General features: G+C 40.3%; 1 long non-coding RNA gene across 1 annotated transcript in view; it reads right to left on the bottom strand.

Moving 5' to 3' along the window:
* Window positions 1-11,065: 11,065 nt before the first annotated feature.
* LOC142489689 (uncharacterized) overlaps window positions 11,066-22,581 on the bottom strand; it is a 40,822-nt gene continuing 29,306 nt past the window's right edge. Inside the window, exon 3 of the long non-coding RNA XR_012799913.1 lies at window positions 11,066-11,571. This is a non-coding gene — a long non-coding RNA (uncharacterized LOC142489689). The remainder of the gene's footprint in view (window positions 11,572-22,581) is intronic.

Raw genomic sequence — 22,581 nt, 5'->3', positions numbered from 1 at the left:
TGTTGGCTCAATAAATGAGTTTGAATTTGCAAAATCCGCTGTGCCCTCTGTTCCTTCCTCTATGTACTCAGGACTGACTGCAGGCTTTCGTTCTAACATTGGAGCACCGGTAATTGTATCATTTTTCTCTTTTTTTTTTTGTAACTTAGATTTTATTGCATTTTTCCAAACAAGTGATACAGAATACAGTATACATTACATTCATTTTTAGTGTTAATCTCCGCTATAGACAGTACCTTTACAAGTACTCGTGATACATATCCCGTATACATATCCCGGTTTTTCGGGCCCTACTCGACCGGATTGTTTTGGGTGGACTAGCAATAAAGATAATAACATAATTCACATAGTACGATTAATTCAAATTGACAAACACAAAATCATTAAAAAAAAAAAAAAAAAAAAAATAATAAAAAAAAAAAAAAAAAATTAAATATTTTTTTTTCTCTTTGTAAGGTGTGCAGCACTCCTCTCTATTATCGGGGTTGATGTGAGGGACATGGGGGGGTTGGTGTGAGGGACATGGGGGGGTTGATGTGAGGGAAATGGGGGGGTGATGTGAGGGACATGCAGGGGGGGATGTGAGGGACATGCAGGGGGGGTGTGAGGGACATGCAGGGGGGATGATGTGAAAGACATGCAGGGGGGTGATGTGAAGGACATGCAGGGGGGGTGATGTGAAGGACATGCGGGGGGGTGATGTGAAGGACATGCAGGGAGGGGGGTGATGTGAAGAACATGCACGGGAGGTGATGTGAAGGACCTGCAGGGGGGGTGATGTGAAGGACATGCAGGGGGGGTGATGTGAAGGACATGCAGGGGGGGGTGATGTGAAGGACATGCAGGGGGGGGTGATGTGAAGGACATGCAGGGGGGGGTGATGTGAAGGACATGCAGGGGGGGTGATGTGAGGGACATGCAGGGGGGGTGATGTGAGGGACATGCAGGGGGGGTGATGTGAGGGACATGCAGGGGGGGATGTGAGGGACATGCAGGGGGGTGATTTGAGGGACATGCAGGGGGGGATGATGTGAGGGACATGCAGGGGGGTGATATATGGGAGACGCAGGGGGGTGATATGAGGGGTGTTTGAGATGTGATGATTTTACCCGTGCGTCCCGATTTTTTTATGGGGGGTGTCTTTTAAAAATGTATTGAGGTGGTGGGGCTCTTTTAAAATGTATTAAGGTGGTGGGGATCTTTTAAAAATGTATTGAGGTGGTGGGTGTCTTTTTAAAATGTATTTGCGGGGCATTTTTAATATGTATTGGCGGGAGCGGGTATTTTTATTATGTATTGCGGGGTGGGGTTACATGTATTTAGAGGGGTGGGGGTTTTGGTATGTATTTTGTGGGGGGGATTGAGTGAGTGGGGTAATTAACGGAAGGTAGAGGCGAGTGAGAGGAGATAGGGGGGAGTGAGTGAGGAAAAGACAGAGTAAGAGTGAGACACAGGGGAGATAAATACATGCGAGGCGGGAGGGGAGGGGAGGAGAGTGAGTGAGACGGAGGGAAGAGAAATACATGGGTAGAGGGTGAGAAATAAAGGTGGCTCGTGAGGTGTGAAATTAACCTAAGGCCACGCTTATAGTGCCGGCGACGCTGACGTCAGGCTGCGGTTGCTGGAAAAATCAAATTGAAGTGACTTCCAGTGATCGCGACCAAGCCGTCGTGCCGTCCTGTTGCTCCAACTATAAGCGCACGTGACGGCATCAATACATTTGTTTTGATGCGACGTCGCCAGCACTATTAGCGCGGCCTAATATGTGTCAGCCAGATAGGGGTTCCCCAAGATTTTTCGAAATACTTCAAGGGTTCCTCCTAACAAAAAAGGTTTGGAATCACCGACAGAGGCTGTGAAATTCATCATTGTAAGCAAAGGTGGTGTATATTTGGTTACTGCTATAGGGGGAATTAGGGTCCTCCTTGTTATTCCAGTTTTGAGTGCTGTTTATCGCTTTTTGTTTTGTGTTACAGTAAAAATACTGTACAGTAGAAGATATGCCCTCTCCTTCATCGTTCCTACATAATTTTTACATAATTTTCCGTTCATCCATTTTGCATCTGCCAGCATTAGTAAGAAAAAAATCAGCTGACATTAAAGATTTCCTTTCTATAAAGCCTACTGTATTTATTTTGGTTACAAATGCATTATTTACATCAGTTATGCATGTATATGATGTTTGCAGTACAGAACATGCATCGTAAAGTGGAAAAAAAGTAGTGCTTCACTTTAAGTACATTTTCACTTTACATACATGTTCCGGTCCCATTGCGTATGTTAAAGCGGGGTATGCCTGTATATATATATATATATATATATATATATATATATATAAACAGAAAAAGAGAGAGAGCGCACGGCCCATAGCATAACACTGTATGTTTATTATAAAAAGGGGGAAGGAGGATGGGGGGTGGGGGGGATTGGAAACGCACTCACAAGATTAAAATGTATAAAATGCAGTTTGTGATTTCATATCACCACCATCCGGTTCTGCATGCGGTATAACGTCTCTAAGGACTCCTCCAGTTACCCTGACGAGTTTCGTCACCAACGGGCGACTTTCTCAAAGCCCTTTGAGAAAGTCGCCCGTTGGTGACGAAACGCGTCAGGGAAACTGACAGCGCAATTACGTCACGACGACGCTGCGCACGCGCACGAGGCCAAACCAAGCGTGGAAATACTACAAGCGGCCATTGGAAGTGGAGAGCTGATTTCGGGACAGCATAAAGACGGCGAATGGAGCCCCCTGATACCTGGTTCATGGTGAACACGTCTGGCAGTCCTGGAGGAGTCCTTAGAGACGTTATACCGCAGGCAGAACCGGATGGTGGTGATATGAAATCACAAACTGCATTTTATAAATTTTAATCTTGTGAGTGCGTTTCCAATCCCCCCCATCCCCCTTCCCCCTTTTTATAATAAACATACAGTGTTATGCTATGGGCCGTGCGCTCTCTCTCTTTTTCTGTTTTTAGATATTTGTGGAGGTGGTTAACCCCGTGTGAGAGCAGCCGAAGACCCCTTTATCTACACCGAATACCCACCATTATGGACTAACTATTGAAGGACTGGTTGGACTTTTTTACATAATTTTCTTTTTTTTTTTCTTTCTTTCAGCACGTTTTGCACTTTTTATGTATATGAAATTGGTTGTGTTTTAGTATAATTTATTAGGCAATATTGTTCACAAATCATATGTTGTTAGAATTTTTATCACATTAATATATGCACTTTTAATAAAATTCACACAATCCATTTGATTGATGGAACTATAGTTCACTTATCACAAAATATCATGGTACTGTTTTTGGCGCTACAATTTTTTGCTCATATATATATATATATATATATATATATATATATATATATATATATATATATATATATGAGCAAAAAAAATATATATATAATATATAATATATATATATATATATAGTTCATAGTTTTTTTTGGCAACATAAATAAATTGCTTTGATGCAGTAAGCAGTTATTTAGAAGATGTAGCGTAATATTTTAGAACGGCATGCTTCACATGTACTACACAGTAACAGTAGAAAAACCGTGTGTTTAGATGCATCATGAAGTTTGTATTTAACCGATAACTTTCTGTAATTAATATTATATATCTACTTCTTTAACAGATGTTGACATCTCCATTCCAGACAGAAGATAATGTGAATGCATGTATCCAAACACCGACCAAAAGAGCTTTTCCATCCTGGCCACATGCCAAATACATCACATGGTCACTCATGCTATGATGCACATGAAAGTGAACATGTAAACTTTTATATATACTAGCTAATCTTAGATGATATAATTTTCTTATAGAATGAATATAGATTTGAGGGTATTTTCGACTACGTTAAAATGTGTGTAAACATTACAATAAACGTTGAAATTATATCTTGTCTTAGTGTTCCATTTTTGACAATGTCATGCTGATGACACTTTGACATAACTCAAATAATACAATTAATGTTTTCCTATGTCGTCTGAAGAAATACACATTTAGTTATAGTGAAACTGTAATGTATTGGTCAAAGTTCTACATGAGTAATTGTACGAAGCATTTACATGAAAGATTAATATAGAAATGTGTGGTTTAAAAGTACAAATACTACTTATGGTACGGATACATGCCAGGTTACTGATATAAGATATCAACATGTCATCTGCTCATAGTCCTGCAGACATTCCAATTATGTATGTAGTAATAGTTACATAAGTGGCAATAATAATATTAAGTATTAAATGTTAAATATTGAGTGCTATTATACCACAGCCCTACACAATCCAGATGTGTATATATATACACATCTGGATTGTGTAGGGCTGTGGTATAATAGCACTCAATATTTAACATTTAATACTTAATATTATTATTGCCACTTATGTAACTATTACTACATACATAATTGGAATGTCTGCAGGACTATGAGCAGATGACATGTTGATATCTTATATCAGTAACCTGGCATGTATCCGTGTATATTATATATATATATATATATATATATATATATATATATATATATATATATATATATATATATATATATATATATATATATAAGACACACAAAAGATGCCGCAGTCAAATCACCCCTATTTGACTAAGTAATCAGATAACCAAAGGTAAGGGTAAAAAGTGACCCTCTGGTGGTGCTTCCGACCCAAGGGAATTATATAACTAAGAAAAAGAAAAAGTAGGGTCAAAGAGGTGCACTCAAACACTGAATAATGAAAAATAGAAAAAAATGGACTTTATTAGCAAAAAGTATAAAAAAACACATAAAACAGACCCACACAGATCGTATGACAAATCACTATGTGACACAGTGTAGAAACACCAAAGAGGTACAATAGGTCTGGTAAGAACCAAAACAAGATAACAATATATTATTGCAAATATAGCATAACAGAACCAGGGGAAAAAATAATTTTTCCCCCAAGTAGTGTGACTAAGATCGGCCGATCCAATGCAATAGATAATGATTAATATGAATGGTAAGTAAATCCAGACCACAGAAAAAATATATAATGAATATACATAAACCTCTTAATAATGGTGAAAGATGGTAAGACACATAGTTAATGCAAAAAAATTTAGACCCTATAATGTTCTGCAAGTCAGCTCTGTAACATGATGCCCGGACTAAGCTGCACATATGGAGTAAGCAGCAGGAGAGAAAAATCCAAATATTGCACTAATAGCACTCATGTAAAATCCCCAGAGATGCAAAGCTCAAAGGTGATGAGCAAAAGTTCTATGAGAATAGCCCAAGGACATAGAGCACCGCAGATAGATAATGTGCAGGGCACTGAGGGAGTCCTGTGATAAGTCCCTGCATCTCACAGTAAGGCAGCAAGAAAGTCCTGTAATACAGACCAAAGTTTCATGTTTATGGCATCAGCGACATCACAGAGGAGGATCTCAGGCAGTCTGATGTTGCACACAGGTCACAGGGTGGTGGGGGTGCTGTCACAGCTCTGCTCCAAGGACTTTGGTCTGTATTACAGGACTTTCTTGCTGCCTTACTGTGAGATGCTGGGACTTATCACAGGACTCCCTTATCACAGGACTCCCTCCCTATATAAATAGGTTACACTATGTTATGTCTTTTCGTCTTTTCATGACCATGCTGTGAAAATCCTGCGCTCCCCTTGCAGTGGAAGAATACAATCAAGACATAGACTCCAGAACAGTTATTGACGAGTTTTGTCTGACCTGCTTTACAATTCATTTTTATTTAACATTTGGTGGTGGAAATTATTTTATATGATCACTAATTAATTGTTCACTGGGTTCACTATATAAATATTGGTCACTAATAATTTTGAGTTTATTCCTATATTATATATTATATTTTATAGATAAGATTGATGCACTAGCACTTTGTTTGATTATTTAAGGAGCGCCCGATTACACACACTTTTTGCACTGGTTTACTTTTGTTCTAGTAGTTAGAGGCTGCACCTGAGAGTTCTATTATGGATAGCCCTACAGTACATCCAATATTTTTACTAGGAGACTAGAAAGAGATATTGATATCGAGTCATTATTGTCCAAAGAAATACCACCTGATTTAGATGAGAAAGATATGATTGATTTGGAATGTACTAATTTAGAGACAATATTATTTAAGGACACATGGAAATGGTGTGATAAAGCTTTCCTGGATAAATATTTAGAAGTTAATAGGATCCCTCGAGGATTACGTATAAAAAAGAGTCCATCATTTGATTTAGATGATGTAGATTTCATCAAGGCATGTATAAAATATTGGATAATTCATCATATGAATTGATGAAATTGATTATAATGCAACATAAGAAAAAACTGAGTGTGTTTGATAAAGAAATCAAAGCTATAGAAACAAAACTAGAGCCCTATAACACACATCAAGTCTTCAGAGACAATGATATTATACTACAAAAACGTATAGGAACATTCCAAAAATAAATTATTGCTAATAAACAAAGAAAATTTAAACGTGATGAGGAGGATTACCTTAGGGGTAATCAGAGAAATTGGCATGTGAATAGACAATCTGAACGTAATATGAAGAAAAATTATACTAAGAATATGAATACAGAGAGAGATTCCTCTAAATCATATGAAAATCGTAGAGATTCCACTCAGACAAATAATCATCTGGAAATCATTAATCAAAGATCTAACCCTGTAGAGAATGTAGGATTATGCCCCGATGTGAACAAAACAAGAGAGCATACGCAGATTGAAAGAGAGGGAGAAAAAACACATTATTCAAGAGTTGAAAGACTTTTGAAGAGTTATCCTCAGGAAAATAGAGAGGTAAGGGAATCCAAGCAGAATGAAAGGGAGGAAGATAGAGCACATTATTCGAGAGACGAAAGGTTTATGAAAAGTTATCCTCAGGATAAGAGAGAAATATCTCATCATATTGATAACGAACGTCATCATAGTAGGAATACTTATGATAAAGACAGTAACCATTTTTTAGGGGCAAGGGAGCATTCCAATTTGTGGGAAACAAAAAGGGATGGATTCCCCCAAAGACCCAAAAAGAAAGAGAAAAGAGGGAAACGAGGGAGAAGGAAGAAGACAGTAAAGAAATCTTTAGCACAAAACATTTTTAATTTAAGTAAAGTAGTATTATCTGAGTTTCAAAATAAAGTTATAAGCAAGGGACTCGCGTTTGCGCCAACTATTGTGCCTAATAGTTTCAAATTATTCATAGATACACATACGTTTTTATGGAAGATGACAGTGAAACGTTATTTTTTAAATTTAGAGTCTGGAAAAAGAAATGTAGAGAATTCTAATTCCAATTTACCCATTGCAAAGAAGGAGAAAGATATTGTACACACTAAATTGAGACCAAGATCAACTTCCTACCCAAGTCTTGAGAAAGGAGAATTTGTTAATGTATTTCATCAGATGGTAATTAAAGTTGTTGACAAACTGGTACAGGATAGTTCTACTACTAACTTTAAGAATAACTTAAATAAAAAAGAGAGAGATTAACGGGAGGAATTAAAAAATAGGGAGGATATAATAATAAAACCAGCCGATAAAGGGGGGGGGGTTGTTATTTTAGATAAGAGCTATTACATTCAGGAAGCTAATAGAGTGTTAGATGAAAACACGTATACGGTATTGGATGCCAATCCCACTAGGGAATTTCTAAAAGATCTGCAGTTGTAATTAAACAGGGGTAAAGCATTAAACATATTAAATGATGAGTATAAATATTTACTAAAACAGAAGCCCAAAATACCCTTGTTTTATTTTCTCACAAAATTGCATAAGAATATCACACACCCTCTGGGAAAGCCGATTATATCTGGTATAGACTCCCTGTCCACAAACCTCTCAGAATACATTGATTGTTTTCTACAAAAATACGTTAGGTCGCTAAAATCTCATATTCGTGATACAGCAGATATTATTCAAATATTAAATACTGTTAAGTGGCAAGATAATTATATATTAGGGACATCAGATGTCACTTCCTTAAATACTTCCATTCACATATAGATGGCTGTGATGCCATAGAGCCTTCTTAAGAGCTGATGAAGAGTTAGTTGAGGATCAAATTGAATTCATTCTTGAATCTATTAAATTTATACTGGGTAAAAATTACATTTGGTTTAATGAAAATTTCTATTTACAAAACTGTGGAACGGCGATGGGGACTAGGTTTGCTCCGAGCTATGCAAACATCTTTATGGGACATTGGGACGACAATTTTGTCTGGTCCAATCCCGAGCTCGGGGCAAACCTAGTCCTCTGGCGCCGTTTCATAGATGACGTCATCTTTATATGGCAGGGAGATCAAGGTTCATTGGATACCTTCCTGACATTCATAAATGAGAATGATTTAAATCTGAAGTTTGTTTCTAGTAACAGTAAGAAAGAGGTGGTATTCTTAGATTTGGTAGTTTACATAGAAAACAACAACTTAAAAACCAAAACCCATTTTAAAAAAGTGGATGCGAATAAATTCATTCTAGAATCTAGCTGCATGATAAAAATTGGTTGAAAAATATTCCGTATGGACAACTGCGGAGAATCAAGCAGAACTGAACTGAAGACAGTATCTATAAAGAACAGTCAGGTGTCCTTGTTGAGAAGTTTAAAGAAATAAATTATAAAGATGTAGTTATTAATAAGGCAATAGAGAAAATGGATTTAATATCTAGGAATGAGATTGTGGAACCTAAGAATAAAGAGAAAACAGTAAAGCAGAATGGATTCGGTATGTCCTTCATAACCGGATATAATAAGGAGGCAATGGAAATTAAGAAAATTGTGACCAAACACTGGCATATTCTAAAAAATGATGAACTATTAAGAGAAAATCTACCAGAGAGACCTAGCGCTATATTTAGTAAAGCTCCTAATTTGAAGGGAAAACTAGCTCCTACAGTGATTAGAACAGAGAGGAGTAAACATGATTCCACCTGGCTAAATAAACCAAATGGATTCTACGGTTGTTTTGAATGCAAAGCATGCGTTCAGAAAAGTGTAGAGAAAATACATTTTAAATCAAATGTAACTAAAGAGATTTTTTCCATTAGGAATTATATCAACTGTAAAACCAGCTTTGTGGTGTACATATTGGAATGTCCTTGTGGCCTCCAATATGTAGGGCGTACCACTAGACCCTTAAGGGTAAGAATTTTAGAGCATCTAGGTAACATAAGGAAAGGTGTGTTAACACAACAAGTATCTAAGCATTACAGTTTATATCACAATTCGGACCCAAGGTCATTAACATATAAGGGTATTGAATATGTTCCTGCCCATTGGAGGGGGGGGGGATAGGACCCAACGTTTAGCGCAACAAGAGACCTATTGGATATTTAAATTGGGGACATTAGTCCCATCGGGTATGAATGTCAGCATAGACATCTGAGCATTTGTTTAATATTTCCTTAATATTAGAAGATTTCAGTATGATATATGATGTATAGGTGGAGATTCGTTCCTGAGGTTTATGGTTAAGAATGTATTTACTCATTTTATCTTTCTTGTCACCTTTCTTTAGGCTAACATTCACTGTGCTTTATTGAGTTTATTTATTTATTTGTGTTAGATATTTTAGTATAGGTGTTTTTTCATTAGTAGATATTCATACTGTTTTTTAGTAGTATTAAAGATTTTATGGTTCATGTTTTATTAATATATTTGGTTTGGGTCACCACTATGTATGTGAGTGGTGATTTAAAGATTTTTTCTAAAGATTTTTTTCTGATTATTTTAAGTGTATTTAAATGTTTTTGTATTCATTTAATATGGAATGCAGAGGTAGCAGCGAGCAAATAATGCGAATAACATCGTAGAGAGCTGATTAAAGTCAGCATACTTTATCACATTGATATCAGGTGTTTGACATTATGTATGAGAAGCTGACCATACATAAACCAAAGGGGGTTGATGGTGATTAAGATTCCTGATGAAGTCTAGTGATGAAACGCGTTGAATCTGAGCCCAAGTCCTGCTGAGAGATCCTGGCAACCGGAGACCAAGCGTGACGTCACATCCGCCCTTACCACAGTGCACACCGGAGGTGCCGGACGTGAACGAGTACATGCACCGGAGACTGTATGCCTAGAGGATCAGAATTTCGTACAATTCTCTGTATTGTATTTTAAAATGTGAGTGCATTTGAATTTTGCTATTACGCTCTGAAAATATACTTTTTAGACATTCTACTCTATGTTAGTCTTTATCCTTTTTGAATGACACGGAAGGAAATATTACCTCACGGACATACTAACATGCTGGAAATCACAACTGAAGGTTGCTCGTTTCAGAGAGAGAAAGAGTCCCCGTACTGCTTGAGTTCGGGGGAAAAAGTGTGAGTGCTATTATCCCACAGCCCTACACAATCCAGATATATATATATATATATATATATATATATATATATATATATATACACAGGTCACACTATGTTATGTCTTTTCGTCTTTTCATGACCACGCTGTGAACATCCTGCGCTCCCCTTGCTGTGTAAGAATACAATCAAGATATAGACTCCAGAACAGTCTATTGAAGGGTTTTGTCTGAGCTGCTTTACAATTAATTTTTATTTCACATTTGGTGGTGGAAATTATTTTATATGATCACTAATTAATTATTCACTGGGTTCACTATACTGTATAAATATTGGTCACTAATAATTTTGAGTTTATTCCTATATTCTATATTATATTTTATATATAAGATTGATGCACTAGCACTTTGTTTGATTAATTAAGGAGCGCCTGATTACACCACACACTTTTTGCAATAATAATATTAAGTAAGGAATGTGAACCATAACAATTGTCTAAGTATTTAAGAACACAATTAATTGTTTACAAGTTTCTTATGTTGAAAGTATAAAAAAAAATGATATATAATCATTTAGAGTAGTTAAGTTGTAAGATAACACTATGAATAGTCATCAATACACCACTATCTCTTCACTTAATGCCCAACATTATGCATTTAAGGTTGCACAGATTGTACAGGTGGGGGGAAACATGATTTATACAAGAACAAATGTGTTAAATATTGACAGACAAACTTCTGATCATTCACTACAAAATGTTCAGTTCTTTGGAGAGAGCAGGATCCTATGATTAGATACACACAATGCAATGTAACACACATCACGAGATGATTATAGATTCAATTATATGTCAAAGAAAATCTTACATGTGAAATAATTCTCTATTAACGTCCAGCGAGTCTCCACCCCACTGGCTGTATGGTCCCTAACCCATGCAGGAGGCACGAGAGGATGCTACTCTAAATCCTCCTGAATGTTGCCTTGAAGATTGTGACGTAGGGCAATGTTGTGCAGAAATCAACAACAAATCAGTATGTCGCCAACCTTCGCTGGCGAATACTGGAGTGCACCACCAGATCTATCAAGAACCTAAAACGACTTTTCAACACTCCAAATGTCCTCTCAATCACCGAGCGTGTGGATATGTGTGAGGCATTATTTTGTTCCTCTGCAGCGGTTTGAGTATTACCCAGTGGGGTCAGAAGCCAAGGCCGGCTTCCATATCCTGAGTCACCTATAAGACAGTCAATTCACATGAATGTTAATATATGTAACAATATTCCAAACATTCCCTATTGCCATTTCCTAGAACATGAGAGTGAATAATATACAACACATGCCCTAACAATGAAATCCTCCTTATCTAAGATCACGCTGCATGACATGGATTAGATATACAACTTCACAAATGTTAAGTATTTGTGGTTACTTACAATATTAGCAACACATAATGAAACATTAAACTGTACATTAAATTTACTTGTAAGTGCAGTTTCTGTAACATTGACTGACCCAATAGCCAACCATCCTCGAATTCCCCCGCTTCAAATTTACGGAAGACTAATGAGTTCTTCAGAATATGGGAATCGTGGCAGGCACCTGGGAATTAGGCTACCACACTCAGAATTTTCATGTATGCGTCACATACGACCTGCACATTGAGCGAGTGGTAATGTTTCCTGTTCCGGAAATCCCTCTCCTCTTCATGTAGTGGGGTCACCGCAACATGTGTGCAATCTATAGCACCGATCACATTGGGTAGCCCAGCTACATTATAAAATGCAGTCTTCAGTGCCTGCCACTCTATCTGCTCGCTAGGAAAATGTATATAATCACTAGCACGTTGAGTCAGTGCACATAGAAACTGGCTATAGGCCCGCGAGAATGCCGACTGCGATACCCAGTCTACAATGCCCACAGTTGTCTGAAATGACCCAGAAGCAAGAAAATGTAATGAGCTCAGCATTTTAACAAGGCCAGGCACTGCATGACTCCTGTTTGTTGTTGGCTCTAAATCTTCTCTTAACACTTCATACAGTTCCAAGATAGCCACTGAGCTCAATCGGTAGTGGTTGATAATCTCTGCCTCACTCAAGCCCTCTAGGGAGCTTCTTTCCCTAAAATTGCGGGGAGCTATGTGCCTCACAACACGGATCTCCCTCTCTCTCCTCTCTCTCCTCTCTCTCCTCTCTCTCCTCTCTCTCCTCTCTCTCCTCTCTCTCCTCTCTCTCCTCTCTCTCCTCTCTCTCCTCTCTCTCCTCTCTCTCCTCTCTCTCCTCTCTCTCCTCTGCAACATAATCTCCCTCCTCCTCCTCCTCGCAAAAATCAACACAAAAGCGTAATCTGTTGCCGCATCCATTTCACCCTGGAAGGTAAGTGGCTCCTTATATCGTTTAAATAGGCAGACTAATAAGTAACATGATTGTAAATGATGACACGTGTGTTGGATAGTATTGTGAACAAATGATTTCTAGTCAGTCAAAAATTCATTCTACTTTAATTCAAATGTGTTACACACATAAATATATGTGATGTAATCATCAATTAGACACCATTCGTGAATCCACAGTGAAACCGATGCTGCGACCCAATATGATTAATTGCTAGAAAATAATAACTCAAACATGACATTTGTATGCAACATGTTGAGTCATGAAGGTGTTACATCACAAGAAGTAATGATTTGTTTGTATAAAGTTGTGTCAGAAGGTTGAATTATTGTCAAGATGGTTGTTTTCTGATTACGGGAGTATTGCCTTTAAATTAACCCCCTGCTAACGTTTGCTGGTACACTATCAAGTTCGGAAGATACATATAATTCAAATGATATTAAATTAAAATCAATCATGTTTTCTCCTTTAATGTCAATTATTGATTATCAGCTCCGGGGGACACATATATACTCACGCCAACATCAGTGGACCCCCAGGCAGCTTCAAGGACCAACCCTGGACCCCTCTGAGTGCTAAATAAATGTACTTTCTGTATACAGCTTAATTTATGTTAAAAGGTGAAATGCAGTATTATCCATATGTGGAGAATATAAATGTTGCACAATACCGTACTGTATGTGTTATGGGGTTGTATTAATTTGTAAGGATAGTTGTATTTGGGGGTGGCACACAATTGCTACCGCATGCCAGCAGGGAACCCCGAACACCCACGGGACCCCCGAATACCCATGGCACCCCCGAACACCCACAGGACCCCGACTACCCACGGGACCCCCGAACACCCATAGGACTTACGAACACCCACGGGACACCCGAACACCCACGGGACACCCGAACACCCATGGGACCCCCGGCCACCCTCGGGGACCCCCGGCCACCCTCGGGGACCCCTGCTAGCTGAGCCGGGGACCCTTGAACCCCTGTGGGGTCAGCCGGGGACACCCGCACGACCCCCGGCCTCCCTTGGGGACCCCTGCGGGGTCAGCCAGGGACACATGCCGGCCAGTTGTATGGGTGTTGCGCACGCAAAATGTAAACAAAGAAATTTTTCAAAATCCAGCTTTTTTTATCACCTGCCTTGAGCTGGCGATCTTTTTTGAACGCAACATTCGCGTACGATTACTTTGCGTAGCTTAGTGAATCCCAGAGAAGGGCAGAATTGGTCAAACAGGTTATCGTACGAGCAAAGTTGGACTTTGAAAAATTTCCAGGAAAAAGTCAGTTTAAGAACGCAAAGTGCCTGTTTGCGTGGCTTAGTAAATCGTGTTCGGCGGAACATCACGTTCTAAGAGCACTTTGCGCTCTTAAAATGACTTAACGGAGCTTAGTGCATAGCACCCTATGTGTAAAACAGTGTAAACTGAAAACCCATAACTCCGGTTCTGTAGGGACCAGAGGGCCGGGATTTGGCCAGCATGTAGTCACTGCTCCGGTATGACTGCATGGCAATTTCCAGCCCTCTCCCCTCAACCGAACGGAGTAGGGTTAACTGTAAAAAAGTGTGAGTTGCCCATTGACTCCAATAGGAGCGGAGGTCCCATTAAATCCTATGGCGGCGCTGGGCCATGCATTACCTATGGCCGCGCCGGCCCTATTGATTCCAATGGAGGTAAAAGCCGAGAGGTAAGCGGCTAAGTTAAAAACTGTAAAAACCTGAAGTCCATAACTCCGGTTCTGTACGGACCAGAGGGCTGGGATTTTGCCCCCATGTAGTCATCATTCTGGCATGACTGCATGGCAAATACCGACCCTCTCTGAGCAACAGAATGGAGAATGGTTAATTGTTTAGTTTGGGTTTCTGCCATTGACTTCAAAGGCCGAGAAATGCAATTTCTGTAAATGTGCATTTAAAGTGTTTTTCTGTAACTTTGGTTCGGTGGGTCCCAGAGAGCTGAAAATTGGATACCGTATAGAATCCTCTCCAGCATGAGGATCTGGCAATTTGTAGACCACTCGGCCAAGCCGAACGGATTATTTTAATATATATATATATATATATATATATATATATATATATATATATATATATATATATATATATATAATGGTGGAAATGTACTATATTTAATGTCTGGCATAAAAGCCCGGGAAAAATACTGGCTCTACAGTATGTTAATGTTCAGGGGGCGACTATATGTCTACAACAGGCCCCCTGATCAAAGGCTCCCCCACCCTGATTATATATGCTAGGGCGGAGAAGAGCATGATTTGAATGGTCTGTAGGTGGTATAAATCACACTTGCAGACAAAGGTTTTCCAGTTCAGATCATCTTCTGGCAGACTGAGAGTCACCATTTCTTTAGTGTGGGGTTAAGAAAATGAGACCCCAAGTCAGGGAATGTGCGCATGTGTCAGCTACCTGGGGGTATGTCCCAAAATGCTTCCCACATTAGCTGGCAAAAGGTAATTGGGTGCAGGTAATTGTTAACCAATACCTGGCACCCAATGTTAGGGTATAGGGCTTAAATCCTATATCTGATTGTAAGCTCTATGCCCAATGTCTTCGTTTGTATCCTGTATTGCTGAATGAATTGCCAATCCAGATCCTGATTGCTTCATTGCCCATTCCCCAAAGTAAGTAACATCCTGTATGTTATTTGTATGTTCTGTGTGTTCACGTTTTTCAAGGAATAAACTTTCTTTATTATATCTTAGTCGCATTCGATTTAACCCAGTGATTTTTGTGTTATATTATAACCCTGCACAAGCTCCCGGGACACCCATCAGTGAGAATATTACATACCAATTTAATTGACTTATAAGGTGTCTTCATGCACCAAAAAGTGTCTTGTGGAATAGCACCACTTCGTAAATATGGCACCAAATCTTTGCTTAGGAGTACATTAATGTTTTATTTAATTGGAAGTAAAACAAAATACTGTATGTGATTTTTATAGTAAGCTTTTAAAAGTCTTGTGCATTGACTGCACTTAAAGTTTTGCTTTATAATGTAAATGCCTAAAAAAAATAATGATCTGTCAACTCAGTTTTATGGTTTTACAATGATTATTTTGTCTGACACTGTGATTTACAGCAGTTGACTGGTTTCAGTGTGTCCTTAAAAATGACCCTGTTCTACTTTGTACTTTTCATATTCCAAACCATGATTCAGCTAAATGTTTATCTTAAATATAAATAAATATTCATATACATGTATCTAAGTTACAAACAACAAATGGGACACCAGCACTCCAAATTAATGTTAGTAGATAGTAAATAAAGTGAAGAGTACAGGAGGGTTAAGGGCAAAACAGACACAAAAATAATGTCAAGCACTAGACCCAGAAGGGCAGGGGTCCAGCAGAAGCCCCCTATGTAACAGCACTCAAAAACACTAAAGTCAATAGTAAGTAATGTAATGACTAGAAAAGGCACGGAACTCAGATCGTCAAGAAGTGAAAATGATATGATATTTATACTAATAAAAACACTTTTAATAGTTATATTATAGTAAAAAATAGGGTATTAAAAAATCCCCGGAGCACAATGAGCTTCAAAATCTGAAGTACCATGTTTTTGTCAGGTTATCCAAACATGTCACTATCTATATCAGGGGCAGTTGCTCTACTACTAAGTAGTGCTTCATATTTTGAAGCTCATTGTGCTCCGGGGAGTTTTTTAATACCCTATATTTACTATTATACAACTATGAAAAGTGTTTTTATTAGTATTGACATCATATAATTTTATCACTTGTGGACGATTTGAGTGTCACGAGAGACCAGGTTATTTACACCACTCGTTCCTCTGAATGCCTCAGGAGGAAATCCTCTGGAGGAAATCTCATACTTTCGCAGACTTCCTTCACTACAAATTTATCCTGTCCTGTTTCAACTCTGCCCTCACTCAGGCTTAACATACCTACCTTTCTTCACTAATCTATAAACACAAGTCTAACCCATGCCGACTCTTCTCTGTCTTTGACTCTCTACTCAGACCAACCTCAGCTGCCTCTTCTTCTTCTGCCATCTTACCTCAGGACTTTGCTGACTATTTTAAGGAAAAGGTGGAATCCATATATCAGAAAAACCCCTCTGTTTCCTCCTTGCATCCTACACCACTTCCTAACTCTCCTTCTGCCTTCCATGAATCAGGATGTGTCACTGCTGATATCCTCTTCTCACTCTACCACCTGCCCTCTTGACCCTATTCCCTCCCATCTCCTAAAGCCTCTTGCTCCTACAATAATCCCAACTGTCACACAGATTTGTAACTCTTCCCTCTACTCTGGTACCGTTCTCTCCTTCAAACATGCAACAGTTATAACATTACTCAAAAACAGCAAGCTTTATGTCACGGGTGACCAAGACTTATGCACACATTAATGCCGGGATTCTAGACTGAGCACAACAAGGCAGGCAAAATAAATTGTAATATTTTTCTTTTCAGACAAAACACACAAATTTTGCACAATTACACTTAATAAAACACTTACTGGGTACAGGGAACAAAAACAAATATCCTTGGAACGAAACAAAGTCTCTGGGCACCCCTGCACGCATAGAAGTGGGTGCGCAAATTGATACGTGTAACAGTTCCTGGCTAGGGGCACAAGTTGCCACCCCTATTTCTCCACCAAAAGGAAAAAGTTTATTCAGTCCTTACAGGGTTCGTTCGGTAACCCTTAACTCTAACGAATTCCAGAAGAGGGCACGATACTTGGTTACGATATAATTAACCCCTCACTCTCCGGAACCGCTGACGCTTGAACTTGGTGAATCCGATGAAATCTTCAGATGGAACTGACAGGGACTGGGCAGCAGGCATCTTTATAGGGTTAAGAGTCTTATACCTAACATGCACAACCAATCCCTCACGTGGGAACATTTTTCCCACCTATCCCAGACTTGCCAGTACCTTGCAAAGAGGGCAGAAGTCGCATCTCGGTTTGCTCTGAGCATATGCTAACGTGACACCTGAGATACTTAGTGTAATGAAAATGGGGTTAATCAGCGCATTAATAAAGGCAGTATGCTCGGCTAGTTAACCCTATTTAATATTGGGGATGAAGGGGTTAATTTTATTTGCACTACACATTTACTATTTTCCCATCTGTACCTTATTGTCGCTGTTTTGCAGGATTGTATAGGCCTGCGGTAATGTATTGCATTGTATACCTGCATTACTAGTGTTTGGACACAAGACGTCGCTGCGCGAGTCAAGCCGCAAGCTAATTGGAGAAGTGTTGCACGGTCTCTTTGTTCCATTCAATAACATAGGTATCCGTTACTGAGGCTTGAACTCGCAACCGCTAGGTCAATTGAATCAAAGGGTTGCGGTTTCAGTCTCAAGTGGGTACCGGTTACAATGTATCCAGTCCCGGTTAGTAGCGTAACTTGAAAGGCGGCAGGCAATTGCCGTGGGAACTCGGTCAATTGACGTGGGAAATCGGTTAACCTCATGTCAATTGACGTGAGAAGCCCATAGCCCAGCATTGCCGTCTCAGGGAGAAGACCTAACTCGGGAACGGAATGGGCTAGCACCCTGAAATTTGGTGTGCAGCCCAGAGTAACAACCCAAGCACACACATATTAGAAATATAACTTTAGGATAAGTTAAACATATATTTTTAATAAAGTGCCTTTCTGGTTGCAGTTTTAAAAGTACAGGCAGGATACATTTTTTCTACTTGCCTTTGTAATGCATACAGTGACCAATTGTTTTACACACCTGAGCTGGGGTGCTTTGGACCCCCTGTTGTGGCAGTGGGGGATTGTGAGTGGGTCATTCCCACGAAGGGGATTGGGTGGGTATGTTGGAGATATGACCTCAGACCCTATATACATGCCCCCGAGTTATCCCCGTTGTCTTTATTTTACCATGTGATTGAGTTCCCACCTCTTTTCTAAGAGCAGATAAGAGCAGCAGCAATGACCCCGGAATGCAACAAGTTAATTTCATCTGAACCACTGGCAGAACTTTGCTTCAGGATTTAGTTAGTGCTGGGGGTTATCTAACAAACCCCAACAGACCAGAACGAACTTTGCACTATTCAAGGACATATTGGGCTGGCAATTTGCGCCCCTTGCAAAAGGACCACACTTTAAAAGGGATTATTCCAGTGCTTTGTTTCGTCTCATTTTATACCATTCTCTCCCTCAGTAAGTGTTATGTCAAGTATATTCTAATGTTGTCGTGTGTCTGTCTATTAAGTAATTAAATGTCAGTTTATTTTGCTCAACTTGTGTGCTCAATCGAGATCCCCAAAATATAAAATTGTTGATAAGGTCAGTCCATCGTGACACTTAGCATACCGGGCCTAACCTTCTACCTGGCGACAGCAAGTCTGGGGTCTGGCCACAAGGTGTGTACAGCCCATATGTTGGACCGGTTCCTGGTACTTAACAATTTCCTGGCCTTCTTAACACATTGGGGCTCTGAGGCTTTTCAACTCCGGACTTCTCTAGACACTGAGGCACTGACTGCCCAGGGTGCCTTTGAAGTACGGAGATGAGAAATCCCTCAGCACATCAACCCTTAACATTATTACATGTTAAAGGATTCACTACCGGGCTGACAGGAAAAGTTTCCTGTCTTTACATTTAAAATCATCACTGAAACACACTTTATTTTTATAGGTGGTTTCTACCTGTATAAATAATATAAAACAAATATGTATGTGTTGAATTTCTTCAGCTACCTGGGATCTAAATTTAGATTGCTAGCTCTTTTCTAGCGCAAGTTAGCCACTTAATTGGATGGTGGTTGTGATGTGGTCTGCGGTTTGACCTAGTTCCCACGCCAATATAGAAGGTTTTCGGCTGGGATTCGTTTACCAACCGCAGACCCACTTTCCCCCTCCAAGTTAATTGGATAACAAGACGGCTGGCTACATTGTTGCAAATAAGCACTCCAACTCAGACCGCAGACCACTTATTCAATTAGGTTTGTGGTTCAGACGTCTGCAGCTTAGTAATCAATATAAAGAAAAACCTGGCGCCAAATAGTCAGTGGAATGTCCTGTACTCCTCAAGGGATCCGCACACTTGCTCGACAGACCATGCAAAGAAAAGAACACAAACAAACAAAAATCATAGCGCAACACTGTAGGGTAAGCAGTACTGCACTAATACACACAAACAGTTAAGAATCCTAGCGATTATTAAAATAATTATTTATTAAAAAGAACTATGCCAAGACCGACAATGGCAAATACAAGGAACCGCAGGTCATCCGGAGCACAAAAATTGGAGCCCTACTTACATACAGCAAGGTTTAAGCTCGCATGGTAGGAACAAGTCCTAGGTAGAGATGATCTCCCTGGCGGGTGATGCCTCTGCTCCACTGCGGCTCAGACACCAGTCAGTCCTTACGATGGTAACCGGAACAGCTCCGGCCGTGGGGGCTGGTGTGCGGGGTCCACAGCTCTGCACCGCGTGTAGACACACGCCTCACTTCCTCCTACGGAGCAACAGGAAGTCTCTGCGCGCCCGCGCGCGATAGTGCCCGTTGCCTTAAAGGAACAGCTGGCAGGCTGAAGGGAAAGTTGGGCTCCAAGGCCAAATGTCCTTAAACGTCCAAAGTCAGTTAAATAGTGGCTGTGCCACTAGCCCTATTTGACTGACTTTGGACGTTTAAGGACATTTGGCCTTGGAGCCCAACTTTCCCTTCAGCCTGCCAGCTGTTCCTTTAAGGCAACGGGCACTATCGCGCGCGGGCACGCAGAGACTTCCTGTTGCTCCGTAGGAGGAAGTGAGGCGTGTGTCTACACGCGGTGCAGAGCTGTGGACCCCGCACACCAGCCTCCACGGCCGGAGCTGTTCCGGTTACCATCGTAAGGACTGACTGGTGTCTGAGCCGCAGTGGAGCAGAGGCATCACCCGCCAGGGAGATCATCTCTACCTAGGACTTGTTCCTACCATGCGAGCTTAAACCTTGCTGTATGTAAGTAGGGCTCCAATTTTTGTGCTCCGGATGACCTGCGGTTCCTTGTATTTGCCATTGTCGGTCTTGGCATAGTTCTTTTTAATAAATAATTATTTTAATAATCGCTAGGATTCTTAACTGTTTGTGTGTATTAGTGCAGTACTGCTTACCCTACAGTGTTGCGCTATGATTTTTGTTTGTTTGTGTTCTTTTCTTTGCATGGTCTGTCGAGCAAGTGTGCGGATCCCTTGAGGAGTACAGGACATTCCACTGACTATTTGGCGCCAGGTTTTTCTTTATTTTGGTTTATTCTGTTAGTACTGGCAGTATCACCGGGCAGCCATCCTTTATTATAAGTTTTTTAATATCACACTGTGTATTACACTTTAGCGCTAGTTCACATTTTTTTTTCTTCACCAGCTTAGTAACCAATACTAACATCAAAGAAGCCGCTTACCCATAGACACGCTTCTTCAATCAGCGCTTGGTTCAGCGCTAGCAGCTCCCCCTTGTGTCACAAATACAATTGGCACATTTTACACATATTTACATGGCTGCAGCTAGGTTCTGAGCTGCAAAATGGGGACAATAAAAATGGTGGAGGGGAAAACAGGTCATTACGGTACACACAATTAAACCCTTCAGACCAAACGCAATTTAGGGTTAACCAGCTTGGTATAATGCCTTTATTAGTGGCCTGATAACCCCCCTATCACCACACTTTACCCTACCTGTCTTTCTAACATTCAACCTGTCTCCCTCCTGCCTTTTGCCTCCAAACTCTTTGATCGTCTTGTATTCTCTCGTTTGCTCAATTTTTTCAACACCTATTCTCTCCTAGACTTCTACAATCAAGCTTCTGCACTGTTCACTCCACTGAAACATCCCTCACTAAAATAATGAATGACCTACATACTGCCAAAGACAGAGGTCATTACACTCTGCTCATACTACTTGACCTGGGGTACCACATATGAGTGGATTCGGATGCTTGCAGCAATCCATGGAAAATAATCCACCATCTTCCACCTGATCAACGGGCAGCAAGACACCCCCTGAGAGGACCACCACAGTTTTAACAAATTTGTTGAATGCACCGACAAGATCGAAAGGTTTTAAAGAGACTTTGAGACCCAATGTCGACGGTATCGGGTGCCACAATGGGACTGGGTTTTGTGATTAAACCCCTTATTGTTCAGTTGCCAAAGAGACTCTGCAGGTTATCCCTCCCGAGGATGGCATTATTTATAGCCATGTTAAGGCTATGTTGCTCACACAGAATTCCCTCACCCCAGATGCATACCGGGGCATGTTCCGTATGTCGGAGAAGTACCACCGGAAGTCCAATGTCCGGTATTGTGCCCGCATGGCATATCACGGGACCAAGTGGGTGTAGATTGGGGTGTCACAAAGAACCACACACTATTGGACTTAATTTTCCAGGAGCAAATGTGATGGAATGTTTTTTTTCCGTAAACCTAAAACCCATGTGGAAGCTGCAAAGATGGCTGATGAATTCGTGACTAGTCAAGAGTTGATGAACAAAAAGTAGGCTACCAAAGACATGGCCACTCCGGCAGGGGAGCCAAGACCACCCCTCAGTGGACAAACAAGCCTGCAGCAGAGGATAGCGCACCCAAAGCAGCAGAATTCAAGCATGAGAGGAGGTGTTACCTGTGCAACAAAGTGGGTCACATCAGACAGACTGTCCGGACAGTGCAAAGTCTGGTGGACCCCTTAGGGGCAACAGTCTCCAGCTGTGAGACCGGTCACCAGTGTGCGACTGACACACAATGGAGCCAAGTACAGCCATCGAACCAGCCCACAGAAGGACTTCCATGGAGAGATCTGCACTTGCCAAACAGGAACCAGCAGCGGAGACAGAGGGACATCAGATTGCACCAGTCAGGATGCAGTCCAACGAT

Source organism: Ascaphus truei, chromosome 3 (genome assembly GCF_040206685.1).
Source record: "Ascaphus truei isolate aAscTru1 chromosome 3, aAscTru1.hap1, whole genome shotgun sequence".
In the NCBI taxonomy this organism is placed as follows: Eukaryota; Metazoa; Chordata; class Amphibia; order Anura; family Ascaphidae; genus Ascaphus; species Ascaphus truei.
This window is presented reverse-complemented; position numbering and strand designations above follow the sequence as displayed.